The sequence below is a fragment of the Lissotriton vulgaris genome, chromosome 1_1, assembly GCF_964263255.1.
Source record: "Lissotriton vulgaris chromosome 1_1, aLisVul1.2, whole genome shotgun sequence".
NCBI classification, from domain to species: Eukaryota; Metazoa; Chordata; class Amphibia; order Caudata; family Salamandridae; genus Lissotriton; species Lissotriton vulgaris.
In genome coordinates this window covers 2,010,674,839-2,010,687,952 of record NC_141685.1, presented here as the reverse complement: position 1 = coordinate 2,010,687,952, position 13,114 = coordinate 2,010,674,839, and the positions used below count along the sequence as shown (strand labels likewise).

Genomic DNA, 13,114 nt, shown 5'->3' with positions numbered 1-13,114 from the left:
GCAGCGCCTATTGTGCCATCCACTACAGTGACAGGGCAAACACAACTTCAGGCATACCCTGTGTAGCCCTTCTGCTGTAGTGTAAACCCTGCAGTACAATCTGTAAAATCCTTTTTGAACAGAGAAAACATTCTTTTTAAATAAGACCCTCCAACCCCGTACGCATTTTAGCCCATAAAGTAGGGTGCAGAGGGCTATAGCGAAAAATAATATTATCATGTTCCTTCATGTAAAAAGCTGTTTTCACTGTGACAGGCCTAGCTGGCATATGTAGAAACCCAGAGTACAGATCAGGGGTGTGGAATTCCTATAGCTTGACTCCCAGGACATTTTGTTTGGGGTCAAGGACAACAAGTTTGGGGTCAAGGACAAAAAGTTTTCATGTCTATTTTGTCCTTGTGACCAGTAGGCCCAACCATCTGCAGCACAAACCGCTTGGCAGGCAGTTTATAGTACCACATTATGGATCAGCGAGGGCATTGTCTGCAGTTAAGGTAACGTTTGTGCCATATGTTAATGCTGTTTGAACTTTAAACTTTTATTTATGGTTCATTAGTGCAAAGCCTTTATTATTAGGGTGAGTTTTCTGAGGAAATGCGGTAAGATGGGACTGCACGGCCGACAGTGGTTCCAGTATAATAATTTGAACACACGTTTGCAAAGTTTAGAGGCTACTTATAATGCTCCCAGAATGCTCTCTGATTACATACAAATATTTGCAGAAGTTAGAAAACAAGATTGAGGAGCCTTTGCTTTTAAAAAAAATTTTTTCGCAACAAATCCAACTTTGGAAAAAAACGTTTTTTCTAAACTACTGTGAAATTCTAGGTACCATTTCTTTGAAGCATTATCTACTTAAATGTGTTGATGCATGCTACTATTCCTCAAATATTCAATAGGGAAAATCGGTGCAACCAGTTTCAACAAGATTATGGAAACATGAAAATAAGCAATCATTGGCAAAGCAAATAGGTCTGACAATGGAGGTCAGCCTTTTGTTATTGTCAATGCATGTCTTGTTTTGACATGGTTTTTATAAAACTGTAATGTCGTGTGAGCTGCCAGGCCCTCCCCATAACAAACCAAAGCAAAAAACTGTAATATTTTTTAGTCTCAAAAAGCACACATTGCCAAAGTAGTCTCAGGCACTGAACAAAACTGCTTTGTGTGCCGATGTGTTTCTTGTGAAATAGCAGAATGCTGTCGCTCACAGTGAAACTAGCCTATAGGTCGAGAGAGAGAGAATTTTAATAAAAATAAAAAGTCTTGGTTAACTCAAGACCTATTTAGAGACCCACTTCTTAAATGGTTAATAAATCGCCAATGGTTTGTCTTTGCATCAGTGATGAAAGTGACCTCTTTAGCTAGATATCCCAAAAGAGACAGGCCCCCAATCCCTCCTTCTAGTTCCCTTTGTTTGTTAAACAAAGAAATAAACAAATTGGTAAGGGATCAATATTTGAATATTCTCCCAGAAAGATCTCGATATATAGCCCTGTTGAAAAGAAGAAGGAAAAGGTTGAAATTCAGATTGCGTAAAGATAGAGAGGACCAACTTTGGATACAATTGAGGGAGGCAACCTTTCATGGCCAAGCGAGAACATTTTGGTGCATAATAGGTAGGGGTTGTGGCGCAAGGATGATGCCCTCTCCCATCTCCATTGAGGAATGTGCCTGGGTTGATCATAAAAAAATCTTTATGCAAGTAATGGCGTTTCTGTTCCCGTTGGAAGTTTCAAGGCGGCTCTTTTGACCGTAGAGGAATCTCCATCTGAAAAGTCTATAGAACAGGCAATAATGGAAATGCGCGCATCTGGAGCTATGGGTCCAGACGAGCTGCCTATTTCTGTTCTAAAGCAGAGCAGTTTAAAATGGAGTAAAATTCTCTATCCCGTATTTGCATACTGCTTTTTAAGCAGGTCAGTCCTTCCTTCGTGGAAAGGGAGTATTTTGATCCCCCTTTTTAAGAAGGGCGATCGACTTTCTCCCCAAAATTATCGCCAGATTGCTCTCCTGGACGCCGTTGGCAAAGTCTTTGCTAAATGCCTGTTAAGATTATTGAATGAATGGGTGGATCAATGCGGCATATTACCTCTTGAGCAAACAGGCTTCCGTAAAGGTCACGGTACCCTGGATAATCTAACAGCTCTACAGGTGATTATGGATAAATATATCACGGTCCAGGGGGGAAAAGTATACGCAGCCTTCATAGACTTCTCCACAGCATTCGATAAAGTTGACCGCCCTCTGCTGTGGAGGAAACTATCAACCTTAGGCATGCCACCTATACTGTTGGATTTAATACAGGATCTCCATACAGATACATGGTGCTGTATAATGATGGGAGGGGAAAGAGGTGTGTCGCACCCCATCCCTTCTGCCAATGGTCTTAAACAAGGATGCCTATTGGCCCCTTTATTATTTTCCCTCTATGTGTATGATCTCCCTCAAGCTTTGTCTCTGAGTAGTGGTATTGCCCCTGTTTTGGGAGATAAAGCCATTGCATGTTTAATGTACGCTGACGATATTTTGTTATTAGATCTGACACCGAAAGGTTTACAAAATCGTCTGCATGCATTACAGGTGTTTGCAGAGTTGCATTTTTTACAGATTAACATTTCCAAAAGCAAGGTTATGTGTTTGACTGGTAAGAAAAGATATTCTCATGGGAATTTCACGTGGTCAATAGGCGGCCAAAAGTTAGAAATTGTGAAATCCTATATGTTTTTAGGGAAAATAATATGTGGTAATATGAGCAATAAGGCTCACATTGAGAATAACAGGCGTAAGGCTCTGATGCAGGGTAAGGGCCTAAATGCACTCTATAAAGCCACAGGAAAACAGCATTTTCCCTATTTGCTTGAAGCTTTTCGCGCAAAAATTCCTGCTTCCCTGCTTTATGGCACTGAACTTATCGAAGTGAGTAGTTGGGGTTTTCTTCACACTGTTGAAGGTAGACTCCTGCGTCAACTAACCTCTGTTAATACCGCCTGCTCTGTAGCCTCTCTTAGGCTTGAGTATGGCATGAGAAGTAGTTGGGTTCAGGGCCTAGCTGGAATAGTGAGATGGATCTTTCATCTAGCTAAATGTGATCCATTCTCATTAAGACATCTTATCCAAAAGGAATTATTAGGTCCTTTAAAGGAGTTTTCACCAATTGTAAAAAACTTCAGAAAGGCGGTCATGTTATTGCAATTGGAGGAATCTACCCTTTTTTCTCTTTCCCTTTATCAGTTAAAAGCTTCCTTAAAATTTGCAACGTGGAAGCTAAGTTTTTCGTTGGATAGAGATCAGATAAGGACAAAGAAAGGTGATTCGCCCGTTATTAATTCCCTTAGTCTTAAAACTATGCAACTCTACACTACCTGGAATCTCCCACACGGCATTCGCCGTTTTTGGTTCTTATTAAGGCAAGATATGTTACCACTGAATAACCTTTTAGCTAAGTGGAATGGTTCCTCTAACAAATGTACCTTGTGCAATGTTTCGATCCAAGATCTCACCCATGTCTTATTTATATGTCCGGCTTTGAAAAAATCCTGTCGTAAATGGGTGAGACCAATTTGTTTAGAACTCAGAATTTTATCTGCTGGTGCCTTTTCTGATGCCATTCTTTCGCCCCCTAATGAAATATTCTGTTCTAGAATCTTTAACTTTTTTAAATGTTTCCTAGATTTGTATTAATCATGTGTATAAGTTTCTATTTTTGTATACTATTGGAGTGTTATTGTGTATGAAAATTTTATGTGGACCTCTTACGAGTTCCAAAACATAAATAAACTTACTTACTCTTTGCATCAGTGCAGATTTACGGTTTTCATGAATTCAGTCATTTCTACGGGGTAGACCAGGAAATTGTACTCCTTTTAAAAATATTTGTGAACTGCATTTTAGCACGAGCAAATTTGCATGTGTAGATTTGCTCATGCGAAAATCTGTTGAGCTTTTACAAGATCACTTTCCCTCCAACCACTTTTTTCCCAACCCTGGAAGAAGTTTTTAGGTCGAGCTGGAGAAAGCAATGAGAAGCATTGCATCCAGCTCGACAACTAATGTTGCCCGTCTCCTGGGAATCTGAGACAGGGGTCGGGCACGCACGGCGATTGGTGTCTGTGGACGCGCAAGTCCAGGCCGGCGCCGTGCATATCCCCTGCCTCAGATTCCCTTAAGTGTGCAAGCACACACACACGCAGGCAGGCACACACACACACACACCCCCCCCCTACTGGCTCACACGCACACAGCCACGCACGCACCCCCCCAGACCCACATATACACACGCACAGCTAACAGACACACAGTCACACATATACATACACACACACACAGCTACACCCATACACGTGCACGCCCCCACCCCCCACCCCCCAGCCGCCACCCCCACTACAACTAAGCCCCACTTACCGCATCGGCGCAACTCCATACTTCAGCCGCCACCGCGGGGCTCTCCCTCGGGCATGGGAGCCCCGCATCACCACTGCTCCTATCCTAGCCAGCCACTCCGTGGGCGCGAGCTTCCATCAGGAAACGGAAGTCCTGCCCCACGGCAGTTTTTATCACAAGCACGTCTTGTTCCTCTAGCGCACTGTTTTCTGTACCACCTGCTGCACACAATGTAAAACGTGTGACAACTTATTTCCATGAAGCTAGAGAGCCCCCTCCTGGATGCTCCTTGCCAATGCTGGGTATTTGTTGTACCTTAACATCCATTGCTCTTTTACAATAAAATAAAAAGGCAAATTAGAATTCCGAAAATTAAGTCTATTATGATTTTAAATTAATCGTTGAACTATCTGATCCAGAAATCAAACGATGTGACGACCTGCGCTTTTTAGAACTGTTCGATGTGTAAATATTGTTAAAAAAACGACCCATAAACCTCGTGAAACGCCGCTAATTATATTTAATGTTTAGTTGCTTGCCTCTTTTTTTTTTCTTATTCATTACGTACATTGCGGCCACCTTTTCAACCCCGTCTTCAGCGCCGTTCCCACTCCTCCTATTTGGGAGCAAACACGCCATCCTCCTTCTCTACCGTCCAAGTCAAACTATTTTGTATGAAGGAAACGCACTGGCAGCTGGCTGGTACTTGGGTGTTTTGGGTCAATGCTCATCGGTTTCATTCTCATACTTTCAATAGACACTAACAGCATGCATTCCTTGAAATGTAAGAAGCGTTTGCAAATATGGCATAAACATAAAGGAAGGACATGGTCTCTGACACGGACACCTCAAGAGAAGAGCGCTACAAGCGCTCATTCATGAATACTTGACTGCTGACCGACGCAGAGCCCAAACGAAATCGAGGCCCGCAAATAAAATGCCGTACGAATCCTGATTATTTTTAAGTCACAGAAACAAAGCAAGGTGTGCTAAAAAGATGTACAAACAAGCCAAATAGTCAGTGACCTAGCTTAATACAGAGTGCAGCAAACTAACATAACCAGCCATAACGTAACATAACAGGCAACATGTCTTGGACAGAAGCCAACAGAAAGCATCAATGTAATATAACCTAGACCGCAGCTAAATATGATATCACATAATAAAAATCGACTACATCACAGGACCTGCATATCACATAGCTTTCTTGACATGATGCACAGCAGTTATGTACCATGCACAACAATATAACATATAGACGGCAAAATAACATAACCTAGAAAGCAGCAACATATCATAAAATAACATTCTACCTTCCTCACTTCAGGCTTCCTGTTTCTTGATGCATCCTCCTCTCTCCCGCCCCCACAGTCTCTGCTCCCCCAGGCCTTCCTCGCTCACTTCCTCACGTTCCTCTCATCCTCTTAGCCCTCTTGCTCATCCCTCCACCCATTTCAAGAAGAGCTAGCAAGTGCCCCCCCTTCACTCCCACCCCTCCACCATGTGTGACGCCTCCACCCACTCTGGCTTCCCGTTTACAGCATTTGTGGGTCTATATTGTGGTGGGAAAAGCGAAACTACAAGTCCCAGAATGCAATGCACTGCCGCCTGAAAAGATTGAACTGGCTGAAAGTGTCACACATGGCATGGGCGATCTTTACGCTCTAGCCACCCTTGCATTTACTTCTCTCCCTTGGCAGCCCTTGCTTTCATTCTACCCTTCTATAATGACATCATCTTCTCCCCTACATTTCACATCCTCTTTTCTGATGTTTTAGTTCTCTTCTCTTCCTGCACTCTCTCCTTTTTAGATGACCCACTCTCCACCTGTTCCCTCTCCAGGTATTCCATCCTTCTCTCCCCATGGCCATCCTCTCCTTATTCCATCCATAGGTCGTTTTACTCCCCCTTTCTCTGCCCCATCCTCCCCTTCTCTCTCTGGGGTACCTCCACTCACAGTTTCTTCTTTCTTCACCTCCTTGTTTCCCTCTCTCCTCTCATATTTTACACTGTCCCTGGCATACGTTACCCCTCTCCTGTTCTCACCTTCCTTTCCATTTCAACTCTTCCCCCTCTGCCATCTGCACTCCTTCCTGCCTTCACAAACCTTTTATTGCTTCAATTTCCTTCCTTCCTTCCTCCCTCCACTCCTTACCCCTATATGCTGTCTCCACTCTCCTGTTCTATTTTCTCTTTTCTTCTATTTGTTCTTTACTGCCCTCTTCTATTTCTTTGCGTCTCTCATGTCTCCTTCCCTTTAACATACTTTTCTTCTCCCTTCCCTCCATGCTCCTCTTTTCCGCGCCTCTCCTGCTCCCTCCTCCTCCTGGGTCTCTGATACCTCTTGATTCCCTCCACCCTTTACCCCATTCTCACCACAGCATCACTCAGCGCCACCCCAGCATCACTCGGGGCCACCACAGCATCACTCGGGGCCACCACAGCATCACTCGGGGCCACCACAGCATCACTCGGGGCCTCCACAGCATCACTCGGGGCCTCCACAGCATCACTCGGGGCCTCCACAGCATCACTATGCGCTACCACAGCATCACTATGCGCTACCACAGCATCACTGAATGCCACAGCATCACTCTGCGCTATCACAGCATCAATCTGTGCAACCATTCAACAACCACTGGTTCAAATATGTTCTCTCAATGTTTCAAGCTTTATTACAAATGTCACAAAAAGATGTTAATATTTCACTTCTGTTCTTGGATTTTCGTCGCAATAAAATAAACTGAACATAATCTTCACAAAAGTTATTTACAAAAGTTTAAGCTAATGCCATTATAAATTACAATACCTTTTTAGTTAAGTATTAATTATTTAAAAAAATTAAAAGCCACTGTTATTTGTAATATCAATACATCTAAGTCACGTAAATACAACACATATTGCATTACAAATGCTATAGGTGTCACATTTGCGAAAGGTATAACTATTGGCATTGTAAATGACAAAGCTATTAATTTCGCTATTTTCAAAACTAACACATAAATAAAAAAAATGTCATTTACAATACCAATAGCTCAAACTTTCCTAATGCGAGACCTAATGCATTGCAAATGCTTGTTTAATTCTGTCCTTGTCAGGTGTAAGTTTCCTGCCTTTCTCAGTATTGGAAAAGATTGGATAAGTGGTAGTGAAGAGCACTAAAACATGCAAGTTCGTAGGTTTGCACAGACTCAAAAGCACATTCCAACCATGGAACTATTAATTGCTTAATGCTACCTACAACCCCAGTATGTAGATCTGTGGAAAGGTGACAAAATAAGGTAATTGCTAGGATTCAAACCCTTCTTTAGTATGAGCCCTGGCATAATCATAGAGGCTATTATTGGAGCTCTTATGTAAACATTGCTGCCATAATTTGTAGCTGCACTATGTGGCACCAAAGGGCAAGTGGATTTTTTTTTACAGGACAAATGCATTTATGAAGCAACTTGTCATGTGGCCAAGTAGATATTTTTATTAAATTCCACACACCTGCCATATTAAAATATAATTATGGTATCTTGGAAATGGGACCAACTAGTAAAATAACCAACACATTTTTAATAGTTATTAAAACCAGTTCAATAGTGAAGCCAGATTCTTCCTCTTTCGTCAGTTTCTTCATCCTGTCTAGTACAGTACCTGCTGGTGAGATAGCCATATTGTCATGCTAGAGCCTCCTAACAGCGCATGTCAGCGCATAAAATGTCAGAAATTGCCCCATTGCAATTGGGTAGGTGTTTCTTAGGATGTCAAAGGTATGTAAAATGTCTCCATTGTACAGCTCATTCAATGTTTGTGTGTCTACTCCCTCCCAAGCCACTCACTCCGGGCTCAATGCCAGCATTTTTAGTTTGGGCAGGCACCATAGCGAGAGCTCTTGCGCGCATGCTACGTTGCATGGGTTTCCTGTACGATTCTGTTTCAGTAGAATATTTTGGTTTAACTAATGCAATCTTGTCTGTGCTGTTCCCACAGCACTTCTGTCACGTCTGTGTCCTTTGCAGAAAAGTGGCTTCTCAGTAGGCATAAGGGAATGGTGCTGAGTAGATAAATACATATTGTCAGTTTTAGTGATGGCTGTTCTGCTCATCATAGTGTTTTCCAAAAGCAGCCAGTCCTCTGTTCTGAGTGGCCTCAGTGTATTACTCTCCACCTGATCACTGTGTGCTTGATAGACTTGTACCCCCCAAATATTTGAAGAGCACCTGATTATATCCCAGCTGCAGGTCTGGTAGTCCCTGTCAGCAAGGTGCTACATTTGTTGGGGGGTTGAGAGAAACATGACTTTTCCCTGTTAACCTTCAGTTCTAACAACCTACCGAAGTGTTCCTCTTGTCAGTGTCTACTGCACTCTGGTTTTTGCATCACCCAAGTAAAGCGGGACATGCCATGGGTACAGTAACACACCGTTATCCCCGTTGGCATTCACCCTCAAGTAATTTCAATCGAGTGAATCCAATACCTTCTCCGTGATAATTGATGCCGCAGCTGGCAGTTGTGCTTTGTCTGAGCATTTCCTTATGACACAGAAGGGTGTCCTTCTATCAAGAGGTTATATTTCTCTAAGAAATAAAGTCTGCTTGTTTCCAGTTTATTAAGCTAGGTTCCACTGGTGCAAGCCTGTTCGCTTGTATTTTGTCTAGGACTTCACAGTCCACCTCAGACAGACACCGTCCCTGTTTAGACAGCATTACAGATATAGCTTCAGCCCAAGTGACGGACGTCTCAACACCCATTATTACGTGGCCACCAGCTCCATTGCTAACAATTTGGTAGCTACAGTGCACTGTATGTGTGATTAAAAACCTATCGGAGAACCGTCACTGCCTGCAGTCGGGTAGCTGATGGTGTTGGTAATCTTCTCTTTTGATCAGGAGTATTCAGTGACACTCTCTGATGTTCAGTCACCGTCCTATTCCTTCAATGTAACTAGAGGTGCAATACACTTCACTGGAATATGCCTTCATTACTTCGTTTATCTGTTGCTGTTAACTCTCAAATAAGCTGTCTGCTGTCCTACAGGTCGGTATGGGGCATGTGCGTTTTCTGTTCCTAGTATCCTCACCAGGAGACTGCGTTGAGCTTGATATTGCCTGCAGCAGAACATTCTTGATCTATTTAAACTGCTGTGTACTTTGTTCTCTTGCCCTTCTAATTCTTGCTCACCTGCAGGTTTTAAATTACCCCAATTTCTAGGTTCTTTATGTGGGTTTGTAGGTTGGTGACTGTGATGATCTCTGTAGGTGTTTTGTAAATATTCTGAACTGGGGTGGTGGAGTGAGCTAAAGAACGGTGATGGATTAAACCCAGATCAGTTGACTGGGGGTGAGTGTTTGATTTGCTCAAACGCTCCGTCCATCATCCCCCTTTTGTACCGCTTTTTTCGCCCTAAGTTGGCAGGGTATGTTCAGACGTGGGTCCCTTGCTCACTTTGCCACTGGATTCAAGATAGCCTGGCTGATGAGGGTTATGAACCCGAAACCCGTCCCAGGATGTTTGTTTCCGGTCCAGGGAAAGACATGCCTTGGTAGTTCGGGCTGGACTGTTCCCATGAGGCACAGGGTCGAACAGATTTGCATATGGCCATGTCTGAACTGGGGTGGTGGAGTTAGCTAAATAATGATGATGGATTAAACCCAGATCAGTTGATTGGGGGTGAGTGTTTGATTTGCTCAAGCGCTCCGTTCATCATCCCCTTTGGTATCTCTTTGTAAATATTCTCAGCAGATATGCCTAAAGGCATCCCACTTTACTAACACATTGTCTGTCGAGCCCTCTTGTTCAGTGAATTACTGTCTTATATTGCTTCAATATGCTGTGTCCTTTAAAGCCTCGGGCTGCAATCGCCATGTTGGAATCTTTGGGGTTTAACTGCCCCAGAGGAAATTTGTCGGGACTGGGCTATGTTCTGAGAGGGTATGTCAGAGGTCTTCCGAGTACACTGTATATGCATGCATATGATCCCTGTGTGTTAGATCATGTCCAGTCAGGAGTGTATACAACTTATTAGGGTGAATAACAAATAACGATGAGGGTCACACCTTGGTGTGCACTGGTGAGTTTTCTATGAAAGTCCAATACTTTTGCTATTTCGGAATTGCAACGCTCAACTTCCTGTAGTCCACCGTCAAGAACACTGTCTCACCAAAGAATATCAACAATAAAGGAGCACGTTCATGATATCCCATCAATCAACAATCAAATATTGTAGCCCGAATAATCAAATTCCGATGCCAGCTTTCTGTTCCAGTTCTTTATTGGCAAAACTTTTCCAAATTTGGAAAAGTTTTGCCAATAAAGAACTGGTACAGAAAGTTGGCATCGGAATTTAATTATTTGGATTACAATGTTTGATTGTTGATATATCATGAACGCACTCCTTCTTTATTGTTTATACACTTATTAGGGTGTAGCATGTGTGTTCTGATTCTGCCGGGGGCTAAATGCACCAAGCGTCCTCCAGTTTCCTGTCTTGGATCCCTTTAACAAAGCTCTCTGTGAGATGTATTACCCCTTGCAGTGGCAGCCTTGACCTCTCTTGAATGACACCTCAAACACAATCTCCAGCCCATGTCATGGGTGTGTTGACCAGCAATAGTGAAATGTGTCCCCAACTGCTCCAGGTTCATTAACTGCACTGTAGTTCGATCATAGATGCGTGCTATTGCTATAGTTTACATTCAGCATCTTTGCACTATTTCATATGCTCCTTCTGGGTTGACAACACAATGGTGCGTCACAAATGTCACCCCGTTTGATCCATAGAAATTTATTCTTGCATGGGAAGAATATGTGGTTTAGAGCAGCTGGCCCTTGTATCACTTGCGTAGCCTGGCCCTCTCCGCTTTTGAAAGATGCGTTTCTTGCAGTCATGCCGAATCCATCCAGCATGAGAGGCCTGAAAGCATCCTGCATCTTTTTATATGTGACCCAGGCCTCTTACTTTCCCTGAGACCAATTTGTATGTGGCCCACTGCATAATGTATTCACTCCGTGTTGTGCATCTGCAGTATACCCAGTGGGGCCCACCCCCTCAACAACAACCCCTTCCCCTCACCCCACAAAGGTAAGTATATATGCTCTGTGATCATGATGCTGTAGTGTTCTGATCTAATATCTTACCTATAATAAAACAAAGCAACACCTTTTCTATCCCTGGCTTGGTCTTAAACTACCATAGCCCAGCCCTTACCAAATTAGTGAAGTGTGTCTATTTCGTATGTGTTGTGATCTCCAGCATGTATGTGGGAGAGTGTAAGAGAAAAGTGTGGGGTGTGGCTTTTTGCTCTGCTCCAACTTTGTTCTTTGATGCATGCATCTCCGGTGGCCACCTTCAGTTTCTGGCTGATCATAATTGCCCATCTCTTTTCCTTTGAAGGCTTGCTTTTGAGGGGGTCTTGGTACTTGTAGTTGAGTAATTTTGCCTCGACTAGGTGTTGCGGCACCAAGCAACGCTGTCAATTGCACTGATGCCTTATGCGACCACTCAGTCCGGAAGAGCTTTGATAGGGTTCGCTGTGCCATTTGGAATGGCAAGCCATACTTTCAGGTCCAGCTATATCTTTGAACATTCGTCCTGCTCCAGAGACCACTATTCACTTTTTCTTCCTCTTCCTGTAGCATCCTTCTGTTTGCTTAGATCTGAATTCTAGGAAGTGAACTCACTGTCAGTAATGTGTTCCCTGATATTTTGTACTGCTTGGTTTATTTTCCGTTAGCCCTTCTTCCTCTGCAACTGTTCCGAATATCTTATGTTGGTCTGATCTGAGGAGGTTGAGGTCTATCCCCAATGCATCAATTGTCGATTCCAAGATTTCCATCATCATCATCATCATCATCATCTTCCGGAGAGGCAGGTGCTCTGGTCCTTTGCTTTGATCTGTTCTATTCTTCCACCTTACAATCCAGTTGTTGCCCCTACTTAGTGTTCTGGGCATGGGAGAATGCCAGTGCACCCTCTTCCGACCTGAGTACACCTTTATATATAATTTCTATCACTCTGCCTCATCAGTGCCACAAAGAAAGAGGTACTTTTGTCTTCCTAGGGAGTTCCTGTTTACCATGGAGAACAATAAGGTTTGGGCTGTAGCTCGGTGCTTTAGGCCTTTTAATGTCTATATTTTTGCACATGGACCATTGTAGCTGCAAAGAGGTGGGGTCGGGGGAGCACAGCGGGGGCAAAAAAAGATGAGGGGTACAAAGTTTAGCCCAATTTTATCTCCTACTAGCTTACCCATCGCGCGTTGCTGCGATCTCAGAAGAAATCTTGATTCTCGTTGTTCGCTCGTTTGAGAATTACCGGCTTGAGCAGTTTGAACAGCTTCTAATCATGCTTCCCATTGCTCGTCTGTTTCTGAAGCTCGTAATGCCTTTTTCTTTCGTGCTTCTGATGTAGATTGACCAATCGATTTCCGTTTGGGGGTCATAACTGTCGACGATGCTAGCAAATTCGCTGTCTATTTCAGTATTCGAAAGATTATGAGGATCCTGGGGGGGGCGATTTAAAAAAAATAAAAATTACAGAAACCTTCGCGGGAGTGCACTCAACAACTTCCCAAAGTTTCATGGCAATCGCATGAATGGTGTAGTAATGCATAAAGGACTTGCAGACAGACATACTTTTAGTATATATATATATATATATATATATATATATATATATATATATATATATCTTCTCTCACCACGGGCAGTGAAACACCAGGGTTTTCCATCCAACCCTCGCTAG

The 13,114-nt window shown here is 43.1% G+C and overlaps 1 protein-coding gene across 30 annotated transcripts in view; it reads left to right on the top strand.

Annotated features, from left to right (window-relative positions):
- PPFIBP1 (PPFIB scaffold protein 1) overlaps positions 1 to 13,114 on the top strand; it is a 1,004,279-nt gene that overhangs the window by 3,762 nt on the left and 987,403 nt on the right. The gene's annotated exons all lie outside the window — the stretch shown is intronic.